The sequence below is a fragment of the Lemur catta genome, chromosome 12 (genome assembly GCF_020740605.2).
Source record: "Lemur catta isolate mLemCat1 chromosome 12, mLemCat1.pri, whole genome shotgun sequence".
Taxonomy (NCBI): Eukaryota; Metazoa; Chordata; class Mammalia; order Primates; family Lemuridae; genus Lemur; species Lemur catta.
The window spans coordinates 23,925,267-23,940,050 of NC_059139.1; the positions used below are offsets into that span (position 1 = coordinate 23,925,267).

The following is a 14,784-nucleotide window of genomic DNA, read 5'->3' on the forward strand; positions in this document are numbered from 1 at the left end:
ACAGAAAAATGTATCCCCTTGGAGATATTGAAGAGACTAGAACAGAGTTTATTCAGGGGAAAATGCCCGGCTTATGAACAAATGTGTCACAGGTCTGGGAGTGTGGAGAAAGTGTAAGGAATATGAGACAGAGACAGGCAATCACAGTATGTGGAATCCCTTATATTTGTGTTCTTTTGAAAATGTTTTCTCATTTATTATCTTCATTGAGAGATGAAAAGTTGGTTGTTTTGTTAAATAGGACTACATTTTTGTAACATAATACACTTTACAGTAGCAAGACTTTCAGAGTAACTCCTTATGCCTAAAATATGCAAAATACAAATAATATTTATCTTTATTTTGCATTAGTTTTATTGACACGAAAATTTTGCAGTATTCTTTCTCAACTGAAAGCAGTACTTGAACCATCAATATTTACAGCATATAAATCCAAAATTGTTATGGCCTTACCTGTTTTGTGGATGCATATAGATAAGACTATGAACCATGAGGTAGATAGTAATGTGCCTTGATGGCAGGTCCATTAGTTTATTATTCCATTCAACTGAATGTTGACGGTAATTATTACTTTCTTCTTTTGTGCCTTTTATCTCTACAAAATAGAGAAAATAATAGTACCTTCTTCAGAGAGAGTTGTAAATGATAAAGTGCTTAGAACAGTGCCTGCTTCATTATGAGTACTTAAATGATACCTCACGATTATGAGTCCACATCTTAGCTCTTATTTAGATTATTAGTCCAGTATTCTGAATTCAGTTTCAAACACATTTTGGGATTTCATGATTTCTGGGAATAATCCTCCAAGTGCAGGGTTCTATTGTAGATTAATTTGTTAGAGATATTGAAAAGGTTTACTATTTTTAGTGTAAACTTCTAATATAACATTGACTGCGCTACTTAACTCTACAACTTGATTAAGCATTGTTTAACTTTTCAGTCGGGAAAAACCATCCATTCCCTTTCAAAAAAAGTATTTATCTCATTTTCAAATTTGCACTGAATCACTCTTTGGCACATATAATTTTATCTTTTGAATCTGTTTTGCAGATGTGGAATCTGCTGCTTTTAAGCTTGGTTGGTTGAGTGAAAATTTTATATATGTATATTTCAGAGGCATTAAAAAATAATGATAGCTGTAATCATGTTAAACTTTAGCAGTTTGTTGGGAAGCCTGCCTGCAACTGCTGATACCCAGGCAGAAGTTGGTCCAGAAGCACTAGTGAGCCCTGGAAGTATCTGCAGTAAAGGAGTGGGTAGGGGCAAATTTCTGTAAGATTTTTCATACCCACTTTATCCTGTGCTGGCCACCATAATCTCTTTCCTCTGCCTCTGTATCTCCCATTCTCCACGTGTACCCACTGTGGTCTGCTTTGCTCTGGTCAGAAGGTAGTGACATAACATTACTTCTTAACATCAATAAAACAGTCATCTGTAATTATAGGCATACTACATCTTTCTCCACATTTTAAGGCCAAATCCACATATGATTTCTTATCTTGATACATGTTTTAGGAGTAATTAATTAAGGAAATAGAACTAATAACTTGCCTTATGCCCCAGTTGGATTCGTTGTGAGTTTCCCACTCCCCAGTCAAGTATGACAAAGAAATGTAGTTGGAAAATTATAATATTCTTCTGTCTGTTCTCATTGCCTCTCCAGAAGAGTTGAATTTCATCAGTGACTTCTTCATTTTCATTTCCAATTGGCCAGAAATATATACTAACAGAAAGACTGGATCTTTACCATTTTGATTTCATTTTTTAGTATATTTCTGTCTTCTCAAATTCTCCATTTATGTGAATAACAGCATCATTTTCCTATTGATTCAGTGCCTTTGTGGGACATGGTCTTCATTCCTTCTTGGCTCTATACCCTGGATGAGGCTCTGTTACTGGAGCATCATTCCAGACTGACTTTGGTGCCCACCACTTGTGCAGGAGGGCAGTTCAGGCCTGCCCATCATGAGCCCACACCCCTTATTGGTGTTGATTCTGTGTTGCCTTTCTAAGGTTTACAGAGTACTGTGCACACTTCCTAACTGGGCTTGCACAGCCTTATCCAACCTAGTCCTAGCCCGTTTCTACCTTCATCTCCAGATATGTGTGCATGACACACACACTCACATAAACACACATACACACTGCAACTATATCAGATTATTCACCATTCCTTTAAGTACTTTGATAGCTCATGGTTTTTCTTCTGCCATAAACTCTCTCCTTCAAATCTGTCTTTCAACTCCTTCTTATCATTTAGGAGCCAAATCAAATGTTACATCCTCTCCCTAGCCTCTCTTCCTCAGTTCCATTCCTTTTCCTTTTAGCCAGATTTTATTGATACCTATCTGTATGTAAATAGCATTTTATGCACGACCACTCATCACCTGCTCTCTCTCCCTCATTGCTCCTCACTCCTAATTCCATAGCATTCTTACTTCTGCCCCTATCATTCTACTGAAATTGATTTTGCAGAAGTCATCTGTGATCTCTATTAAATCTTGTGAAAGCCTTTCAGGTTTTTGTTTCTTTGGTTTTTTTTCTTTAGGATTGAAGGCCAGAATTCAATCCTAAAAAATTGCAATTGTTAATTTCTCTTTGGTTTGACACTCTTAATCACACCTTCCTTTTAAGCTTTCTCCTTTAGCTTCCTAACACTGCCTCTTTCCTCTTATCTCTTTCTTGTGTCCTATGTAGCTCCTTTTCATTTTTGCTCCCTATTCTCTAAATGAGTGTTCCACAAGGGTCTACCTTTGAAGTTCCCACAGTTTTATATCTCTGTGTATGTTGTAATGACGGCTGATTATATTTCTTTTCACCTAGACCCTATTTAACAAGATTCTCTACCTGGATATCACACAGTTATCTGAACCTTAACCTGCTATTACCTCCTCTACCAAAATTATCTTTTCTCTCATATCATACCTTCCACAGGCCTGACTCACTGGGTAGCACTGCCACTCTAGCCCACCTCAAAGTTCTTTTTTTTTCTCACTTTCCCTGCTCCATTTCCTTAGTACAGGTTGTGATCGTCTCTCACCTGGATTTTCTAACCTCCAGACTTGTCCCCTCCAAGCAGTCTTCCCCACTGCAGTCCAAGTGATTTTCTAAAAGACAAGTCTGATTATGTAATTTAAGTCACTCCTCTATTTAGTGGTTCTGTAATCTCCTAGAGTATAAAGCCTCTAATCCCAACAAATCTCAGAGGATACCCTTAACAATCTGGTACTTGCCAATAATTTTTACAGTCTCATCTTCCACTTATGTTCACTGTGCACTTCATCTTCTTGTCAAAGCAAAGTACTTTTTGTTCCTAGATAGACTGTGCTTTTTCAAGTCCTCTTATCTTTGAGTCTTTGACACCAATTTCTAGGATTCACTCTCACCCCCATCTGCATCCCCACCCTAACCTGTGAATTTTACCCACAGAATCTTAGCTCTCCCAAAATTCATACCTCTGTAGGATCCTTCCCAGCTCTTTCCCAGTGAAATACCTCTTTCTCTTCTCTGGGTGGCTGCCTCATGATGTGATGACATTTTTTCCAGTTTTTCTTCCCTTTTAGATTATGTGTTCTTAGAGAACAGGCTCTTTTGGATCCCGTGTATTGACCAAGGTACCTAGCCTATAGAAAGTATTAATATTAATATTTAATTTATATTTGTTGAATTGGGGCCCTATGGTTTATTGCTTATAATACATTTTCACCAGCCAGACTGTGATTTCCGTGAAGACAAAGGGCCTATTCTGTTCATCCTTTTTTCTTCAGGGGTAGGAACAGTGCTCATTGCCTCAACAAAAGTTAATTGAAGCAAATTGTTTTTAAGAACATTTCAAGTGAACTTACGAATAAAACATTACTAAGGTAGATAGATGGATAGATAGATACTAAGGTACATATAAAATTATATACATCTGATATAGAATTTTAGTTTTATTGAAAGTGTGTTATTTGTTAAAAAAAACTAGATGCTAGATGTTAAGAAAATAAAAAGATGTCAAAATGAGTATCTGTTTGGAAGATTTTAATTTGGTATTTTGGAAAGTGTATGAAGGTCTCCATATATTCTTTTGAAATAAATGTGAAGCATCTTTGCTGTAAGTCTGAACAGTACTGCATTTCCTGTTAACTTTATGATAGGTTAAATTAAAAGGCATTAAAGGAAAAAAAGGAACTTACTACATCAACATGCTTGGATGTATTTCAGTGTTCCCTTCTTGCCTTGCCCTCCTCTTCACCCATCTCCCTTCCCTTTTCCTTCCTTTTTCTTTCCTCCCTCCCTGCTATATTTAGGGTAACATTGAAATATAGATATGCATACATTATATAAAAGTATATAATATGTATTCTGTATATAGTACTCTATATGTACTGTATATATTTATATATCTGTATATCCTGTTTGTGTACCATCCTTTAAGTTGGTATACATTTGACATATGGTATAGGGTTTTAATTTGCTGTTGAGTACTATTTTCCTGCTGTGGTCCATCAAGTCACTTGGACTAGAACTCTCTGTGTAATGTGGGATTCTTTCCTTCTTAATCTATATACCAAATCTTGATCTTTCTTGCTATTTCATCTAATGAAATAAAATAAAAGTGCTTCATGAAGAGCTTTGGGGTTATTTAGATTATAAAAGCAGGGTATATTTTTTGTCTGAAAAGAATATTGGTATATATTTTAAATTGGGAATCCTTCCAGTTACATTTGATCAGCTTCCTCATCAGAGATTTCCTAAAATGTCCCTCAGAAATATTTAATTAATCAATGATGGTCTTTTCTGGGAATTTAATAGGATTTTCAGCTGTACTGATTCTGGCTGAAACTAGAAGAGGATGGGGCAATTCAATGATTTTTAGTATAGTTACGAAGTTGTGCAACCATCATAATAATCTGATTTATAACATTTCTGTCACCCTTCAAAGAGACCAAGTCTAGTCACTATCTATTTCTACCACCAGCCCTAGTCAGTCACTAATCTGCTATCTATATGTTTGCCTTTATGGACATTTCGGATAAATGGAATCATGTAATATGTGATCTCGTGTGTCTAGCTTATTTTACTTGAGATAATGTGTTTTGAGGTTCATCGATGCTGTAGTATACAGTGGGTTGAATGGCAGCCCCCTAAAAGATATGTCCATATCAAATCCCTGGAACTTGTGAATGGTACCTTATTTGGAAAATATAGACTGTACATCTACAATTATTTGCAGATGTAATTCTTAAGGATTTTAAGATGATAATCAATAAGTAGCCCTATAAGTGACAGAAAATGAGAAGACACACAGAGGCAAAACCATGTAAAGATGACAGCATAGATGGGAGTGTTGTGTTTGTAAGCCAAAGAATGCTGACAGCCACTAGCAGCTTGAAGAGGGAAGGAGGGATTCTCCCTAGAGCCTGCAGAAGTTGTGTGGCACTGAGGACACTTCAATTTCAGACTTCTGGCCTCCAAAACTGTGAAAGAATACATTTTTGTTGTTTTAAGTAACCCAACTGTGGTTATTTGTTATGAGAGCTTCAGGAAAATAATATTTAGCATGTATCATTACCGTGTTCCTTTTTATTGCCAAATAACATTTTATTGTATGGCAATTTCACATTTTGTTTATCTACTCACCAGCTGATGGACATTTGGGTTGAATAATGCCTCCATGAACATTCATATATACATTGTTAAGTGGGCATATACTTTCAATTCTGTTGGGTAGGTTTTGGGAAGTGTAGCCTTTGGGAGGTGATTAGGCCACGAGGGCAGAACCCTCATTAATGCCCCTATAGAAGACACCCAGGAGAGGTCTTGCCCTTCTGCCATGTGAGGTTATAGAGCAAATATGACCATCTGTGAACCAGGAAGTGGGCTCTCATTGGATACCAAATCTGCTGGCACCTTGGTCTTCGACTTCCCAGCTCCAGAACTGTGAGAAATAAATTTTTCTTGTTTATAAGCCACCTAGTTTATGGTATTTTTTAATAGCAGTCTGAATGAACTAAGACAATCTTCTAATCCATGAACATGGGATATCTTCCCATTTATTTGTATCTTCTTCAGTTTCCTTCATCAATGTTTTATGGTTTTCAGTATACAATTCTTTCACTTCCTTGTTTAAATTTATTCCTAAATTATTGTAAGTGGGATTATTTTCTTAATTTCTTTTTTGGACAGATTATTGTTAGTGTACAAGTAGAAAATCCAAACAGACCAATAATGAATAAGGAGACTGATTGGTAAAAAAGAAGTCTGCCATCAAAGAAAAGCCCAGGACCTGATGGCTTCATGCTGAATTCTATGAAGCATTTAAAAAACTAATACCAATTCTTCTCAAACTTTTCTAAAATATGAAGAGGAAGGAATATATCCAAACTCATTTTATGAGACCAGTATTTCCCTGATACCAAAGCCAGACAGGGACACTATAAGATAAGAAAGCTGCAGGATAATATCTGTGATGAACATAGATACAAAGAGCCTCAACAAAATACTAGCAACTGAATCCAACAGCATATTAAAAAGATCATTCACCAATTCAGTGGGATTTATCCCACGGATGCAAGGATAATTCAACATATGTAAATCAATAAGTGTGACACATCATAATAACAAAATGAAGGACAGAAACTACATGATCATCTTAATAGATGCATAAAAAGCATTTGATAAAATTTAATGTTCATTCATGATAAAAACCCACAACAAAATAGATATAGAAGGAATGTTTCTTGACACAATAAAGGCCATATATGACAAGAGTCAGTGTTGAAAAGTTGAAAAATTTTTCTCTAAGATCAGGAACAAGACAAGTATGCCAACTCTGACCACTTCTACTCAACAGTACTGGTAGTCCTAGCAAGGACAATTAGGCAAGAAGAAGAAAAGGCATCCAAACAGGAAAGGAAGAAGTTAAATTGTCTCTGTTTGCTGATGACATGATCTTATATATAGAAAACTCTAAAGACTTTACCAGAAAACTGTTAGGACTGGTAAACAAGTTTAGTATAGTTGCAGGTTACAAAATGTTTGTTTGATATTTTATAAAACCCCCCACCTGTTTTGCAAAGTGACTGTACCATTTTACATTTCTACCTGTAATATATGAGGCTTCCAGTGTCTCTGGTTCCTCACCAACCCTTTTTATTGTCTTTCTTTTTCATTATGGCCTTTCTAGTGGGTATGGAAAAATGCCATCATGATTTTGATTTGCATTTTCTTAATGACTGATGATGTCAAGCATCTTTTCATGTGCTTTTTGGGCATTTGTAAATTTTCTTTAGTGAAATATATATTCAAATCTTTTGCCCATTTAAGAAGTTGGTTGTCTTTTTAAATTCTTAAAAAATATTCTGGATACCAGTACCTGATATGTGATTTATAAATATTTTCCCCAAATCTGTGGCTTTTCTTTTCACTTTCTTGATGGTACATTTTGAAGCACATAAAGTATTAATTTGATGAAGTTCAGCTTATCTTTTTTCCCCTCTCTCATCATTTGGCTTTTGGTGGTATATCTAGGAATTCATGGCCTGATCCAAGATCATTAAGATTTACTCCTATATTTTCTTTTAAGATTTTTTTACATTTAAATCTATGATGCATTTTGAATTAATTTTTGTATATGTGGAGTAAAGGTCCAAATTCACCTTCTTACATATCGATAGCCAATTGTCCCAGCCTTATTTGTTGAAAAGACTATTCTTTTTCCATTGAATTGTTTTGATATCTTTGTTGAAAATTAATTGGCTATAAATGTAAGGGTGTAAGTGGTTACTTATTGTAGCATTCACTCCTAATTCTAACTCTAAATTTCATAAGTCCTTTTTACTTTTTCAAACCCTTTGATTGAATGAGTATTCTGAGAGTTTGTTCTAGAATCATATAACTTCCATAAATATAAAGTATACAACATTATCACCAAATAAATTTCTTCTAAATGCAATTCCATTCTTATTGCAATTAGTGTATACATGTATATGTGCATATGAATTATATGTGCCTTCAGTGTATGTTTATAAAAATTATTGTAGGTTTATATAGAAGCTAGAACATTTTCCCCATTTATCTGGAACTTCAGTACCTTAATGTTTAGGCATTTTTGAAAAGAAGTTCTTTCTTGTTGGATTTGTTCTTCCAAGAGAGCCAGCAAGTTTTAGACTTTTACATGGCTCACGTTCTTTGTATAGTCTTTCAAGAAAAATTAAACCAAGATCTCTTAAGTGATTTCCATGCAAAATTAATGCTTCCCTTGACTTCTGCCAAATGCTATGATGCATTTATGTAGCAGATGCCAGAAAGTTTAGAACTTGTATCTGGAAAGAATTCAGACTTTTAAGACAGAAAGCATTTGTGCCTGGGGCAATGTAGTGACCCCACCTGTGTCATTTTCCTGTCTTCTGGATGTTTTCATTGTATGTCCAGTAAGACCCAGGCAGATCCTTCTTCTATTTTTAAATCTTCTTTATGAAACACAGTTTTAATTTTACAAGACCAGATATCGCTCCAAGTTTCAAAATATGTGTTCTTCAGCATAAAATGTTTTGACAGATACCTAATGGCCTAGCACTTTAGCATCCATGTTTTAGGCATAGATTCAGAGAATAAGAGCCATAAAACCATAATGTAATTAGTCACTATCAGATGCTACATGAATTTGTATTTCATATATCTGTATTGTAGGTAAACTGCTTTGTTCCCCCTTTCCCTTATTTTGGTAACTAACTCAACCTGTTAATATACCACTGAAATAAATGGAAATACTTAGATGTTGGATTTATTAGCTTTGATATTTTATTTATGGTCTAAGAGGAAGAGCAAAAATGACCTAGTATTTATTGAGTGCCTACTGTGTTCCAAGTATAATCCTAGATGTGTTTACATCCCTAATCTCATTTAACCCTTACAGCCCCTCATTGTTGGTATTATTATCCTAGTTTTAAAGATGAAGAACTTTAAACAAGTCAGATAATGATACTTTATGCTTGTGTGGGGCCTTTCTCATCGTAATTCTAAAGTATGATCTGACATTCGGGGGTGTTCAGTTATAAAAAAGAGAAACTGACCATCATAATTTATCTCCACTGTTGCAGAGTTGCGGGTAGAAAGAAAAGACATGCAGTATTCCTCAACATTTTGTACTTATCTTCAAGAAACGTAGTGAATAGAGATAAGGGACAAGTAAGCAATATAGAATACATTTAATGGGGGAAGGCTTTGTAGTTCTCAGATACAGCTAGCACTGAAACAATTGGATATCCACATGCAAAAGAAAAAAGTCAACCTTGACTAATACCATACACTACATGTAAAAAATAATTCAAGTAAGTTATAGACCTAGTTGTAAAACTTAAAACTATCAAATTTGTGGGAGAAAGGAGAATTTCTATAACCTTGGGTTAGGCAAAGATTTCTTAGATGTGGTACCCAAAAATATTGATAAATTGGACTGCCTTAGCCTGTTTTGTGTTGCTGTAACAATACCTGAGGCTGGGTAATTTATAAGAAAAGAGGTTTATTTAGCTCATAGTTCTGCAGGCTGGAAAGTACAAGAAGCATGGTGCAGGCATTTCTTGGCTTCTGGTGAAGACCTCCTGCTGCTTCTACTCATGGCAGAAAGGGGAAGAGGAGCAGCATGTACAAAAAGATCACATGGTCAGGGAAGAAGCAAAAGAGAGAAACCCAAGAAGCCAGACTTTTTAAAAACAACCTACTCTTGTGGGAACTTATATCCAGAATATTTAAAGAACTCTCAAAATTCAAGAATAAGAAAATTCCTTAATATTTAAAATGGACAAAAGATTTGAACAAACACATCAAGGAAGAGAAATGGATGATAAATTATATGTGGAGAAAGATCCTCAACATCACTAGTCATTTTGTAAATGTAAATTAAAATCACTTACACTATCACTACATATCTGTTAAAATGACTTACGATATAATTTGGATATTTGTCCCCTCCAAATCTCATGAAATTTTATCTCCAATGTTGCAGGTGGGGGTCCGATGGGAGGTGTCTGGGTCATGAGGTAGATTCCTCATGAGTGATTTGGTGCCCTCCCAACAGTAATGGGTGAGTTCTCACTTTATCAGTTTATGTGAGAGCAGGTTGTTAAAAGAGCCCGACATACACTACTCTCTCTGTCTTACTCCTTCTCTAGCCATGTGACACATCTGCTCCCCCTTCACCTTCTGATTGGAAGCTCCTTGATGCCCTCACCAGAAGCAGATGCTGGCACCATGATTCTTGTATAGTCTGCAGAACCACGAGCCAAATAAACCTGTTTTCCTTATAAATTACGCAGCCTCACATATTTCCCTTATAGTAATGCAAAATGGACTGATGCAACTTAAAACACACACACACACACACACACACACACACACACACACACAAAATGGTTGACCAAGTGCTGATAAGGATATGGAGCAGTTGGAATGCTCATACATTGCTGGTGGGAATGCAGAATGGAACAGACACTTTGGAAAACAGTTTTTTATAAAGTTAAATATATACTTCCCATATGACCAGGTGGGAAGTATATAGGTATTATCTCCTTTCACCTATCTGCTTCCTAGGTGTTTATCTAAGAGAAATAAAAATTAATTTTTATTTAAAAAAACAAAACTAACAACAAAAAGAAACTGTACATGAATAATTAGAGAAACTTTGTTCATAACTGTGAAGCAACCCCAAAATCTTCATTTGGTGAATGGATAAACAAAATTGTTACGTCTATACAGTGGAATTTTATTCAGGAACAAAAAGGAATGGAGTACTGATACATATAACAACAAGGCAGATAAATCGTGCTTAGCTAAAGAAGTCAGACTCAGAAGGATACATACTGTGTAATTCCAGTTATATCACATTCTGGAAAAGTCATAATTGTAGGGATACAAAATAGGCCAATAGTTGCCCATGGTTAAAGGTGGGGAGACAAGGGGTTTCTATAAAGGGACATCACAAGAGAAGTTTTTAGAGTGATAGAACCATTCATTTGTCAAAGCACATAAAACTGTACATTTAAAAAAGTGAATTTTAAGACAGTGTTGTGTATATATAAATAAAAGAAAAATATTTCTCTCTCATTAAGAGATGTCTAGATATAGCCACTCCAGAGCTGGTTTGGTGGTTCCAGGATCATCAAGGATCAGGGAACCTTCTATTTTGTTGCTCTGACAAGTGCTGCTTGTGCCCAGCCATCAAGTCCAGATTACGGGCAGAGGAAGGAATACAAAAGAAGAGGTGAAGACTTTTAGAGACTTCCTCAAAGTTCTACACTACCCTTTCATTTACACCTCATTGGTCAAAATATAGTGGCCACACTTCATCACATCTAGCTGCAAGAGAGGCTGGGAAATACTAAGAAGAAAGGAGAATGGATTTGGCGTATGTTATACTTATGGTGGCTTCTAGCTGCCAAGGTGTCTGGTAACATTGAATTTCTGTCTTCTTGCTTTTCAGTACTTATTTCTTGTTGAATGATTATTGGTAATTTGTGTCTTTTAAAGGAAATTTGTCCATTTTATCTGAATTATCAAATTTATTTGTATAGAGTTATTCATAAAACTGTAATTTTCTATTTTCCCTTTAATGTCATTAAGCTTTATAGTGATGTCTCCTCCCCCATTCAAGATATTGATGTTTGATATTGTCTCCAATTTCCATTTTTATTATCAGTCCAGCTACTGGCTTATTAATTTTATTGACCTTCTCAAAGAACCAGCTTTTGGTTTCTCTACTGTTTTTTTCTTTTCTGTTTTATACATTTGCACTCTGATTTTCATTATTTCCTTCCTTCTTGCTTTGGATTTAATTCTCTCTTTCTTTCTTTCTCTCTCTTTCTCTCTCTCTCTCTCTCTCTCTCTCTCTCTCTTCCTAGTTTCTTAAGATTGAATCTTGGGTAATTGATCTGAGGCCTTTTTGGTTCTTCTAATATATGCAGTTAATGCTGTATTTTCCTTCTATGCTCTGTTTTAGCTGAGTACCATAAATTTTGATATGCTGCATTTTCATTTTTGTTGGAGTCAAAGTATTTTCTAATATCTCGTGTTTTTTCTGTGACTCATGGATTATTTAGAAGTATAATCTTTTAATTCCAAATATTTAGGAAAAGATATATTTCCAGATACATTTCTGTTATTGATTGGTTATTTAATTTTTGGATAGTGTACATACTTTGTATGATTTTAGCCATTTTTAATTTGGTTAGATTTGTTTTATGACCCAGAATATGCTCTATATTGATGAATGTTCAATGTGCACCTGAAAAGAATGTATATATAGTTGTACAATTGAAGTGTTCTATAAATGTTCATTAGCTCAAGTTAATCAGCTAATGTGGGCTTTTCAGGTCTGCTGTATACTTACTGATTTTTGGGGGATGGGGGAGTCCACTTTTCTACCAGTTACTGAGAAAGGAGTCCTGAATTATATGGTTATAAATATGGATTTGATATTTCACCTTCTATTTCTATTAAGTTTGCTTTCTTATTTTGAAATTCTGTTATTAGGTGTATATGTATTTAGGATTGTTATTTCTGTTGATCACTTGACTATTATTATAGAAACTTTTCTCTTTGTCTTTGGTTATACTCCTTGTTCTGAAGTCTAGTTTGACATTAATGTAGTTATTCCAAGTTTTTTTTTGATTGTTTACATGATGCTTTCCTTCTGTCCTTTTACTATTAACCTAAGTCTTTATATATGTAATTATATATAAAAACATATATAGTTATATAAAGATAGAATAGGTACATATTATATATTACATATTAATATATAATTTATATCTACCTATAGATATAGATATCTCTATGTAACCATATAGATATATAATGATATATCTATATATAACTATATCTATACATATATATACATATGTATATAAAGATTTAGATAGGTTAATATTAATAGTAAAAGGATGGAAAGAGAGTACCATGCAAACAATCAAAAAACCCCTGGAATGACAATATTATTATCTATTTGTATATATAATATACATTCTATATATTATGTATATTAATATATTAACTGATTAGTATATTAATTAAAGATAGAATCAGCTTGTGTCTTGCTTTTCTTTAATCCAATATAATAACCTTTTTCTTTAATTGGAGTTTTCAGGATATTTTCAATTAATGTAATTATTCATAATGGATTTATATCTACCATGTTTTTGTTTGTTTTGTATTTATCACATTGTTTTCATTTCTCTTTTTCTGTTTTTGATAAAGTTAATATTTTTGTTTTCATTTTATGTCCATTATTAGGTATTCATTAAAAAATGTGTTAGCATTCGCTTTAGGGTTTGTAATAAATGTCTTTAATATATCATATTCTCTTTTCAAATAATATGCTTTTTTTTTTTTTGAGACAGAGTCTCGCTTTGTTGCCCAAACTAGAATGAGTGCCGTGGCGTCAGCGTAGCTCACAGAAACCTCAAACTCCCGGTCTTAAGCGATCCTCCTGCCTCAGCCTCCTGAGTAGCTGGGACTACAGGCATGCGCCACTATGCCCGGCTAATTTTTTCTATATAGATTTTTTAGTTGTCCAGATAATTTCTTTCTATTTTTAGTAGAGACGGGGTCTCGCTCTTGCTGAGGCTGGTCTCGAACTCCTGACCTCGAGCAATCCACCCGCCTCGGCCTGCCAGAGTGCTAGGATTACAGGCGTCAGCCACCTCGCCCGGCCAATATGCCATTTTGAGTATAACATTAAACTATATACTTTCATTCTTCCCTCCCAACCTTTGTTCTATTATTGCCATGTATTTTATTTGGACATATGTTATAAACCTCACAATACATTATTACTATTTTTGCTTTACAGCCTTTTATTTTTTAAAGAGATTTAAACATTTTTAAAAAATGCCTTTTACATTTATTCATATTTTTACGTTTGTGACATTCTTCACTTCTTTATGTAGATTCAGATTTCCATTTGTGTCATATTTGTTCTGCCTTAAGAACTTCCTTTAACGTTTCTTATAGTACATGACTGATGGCAGTGAATTGCCTCAGCTTTTTTCTATCTGAAGTTGAAGTTGATTTCAATTTATTTTTGAAATATATTTTCACTGACTATAAAATATTGGATTGAGAATTTGTTTTTTCTTTCAGAACTTCAAAGCTGTTGTTCCGTAGTGGTTTGGTTTGCATAGTTTCTACCAAGAAGTTGCTGACCTCATCTTTATTTTTCTCTATTTTATGCTTTTTCCGCCATCCCTCTGGGTCATATGGCTTTTGTTCTACCCTCGCTCAGTGGCGGTGCTCATTTACCTGGGACTGTGAGTTAGGGAAGTGTTCTGCCCCTGCCCCAGGCCTATACTGCTGTTGTTTGTTACTTGGTGAAAGCTCAGGCACAGACAGCTGCATTTCTACTCCTCCCCAAGAGGCATTAGGTCTTTGCTTGGGCTCTAGAGCATGACTTTTTTAGTGACTTATTTTTCAGTGTGTTTTCTGGTATTATAGAACAGTGCATTAACACATGCAAGTAATTTACAAATTAATGTACCTATATAGAGGGCATACATTTAACAGTTTTACTGATCAGCATGTATAGTCACAAGAGTTTGGAAGCCACTGCATTAGAGGGTCAGAACTAATAACTGAAAGATTTGAAGTAGAAATTGCTACTTTGTGATTTGATGACAACATGACTCAGATGGCTCATTTTGTTTCTGTGAGTAACCACATTTATAAATGGAGAATGTTTTACAGTGCATGTCTTATTTTAAAATAATTATTAGATTTATGTACTTAAAAGGTAAGGCAGTGTTTATG

The 14,784-nt window shown here is 34.7% G+C and overlaps 1 protein-coding gene across 1 annotated transcript in view; it reads left to right on the forward strand.

Annotated features, from left to right (window-relative positions):
• Positions 1-14,784, forward strand: part of WDR70 (WD repeat domain 70) — a 214,126-nt gene that overhangs the window by 103,896 nt on the left and 95,446 nt on the right. The gene's annotated exons all lie outside the window — the stretch shown is intronic.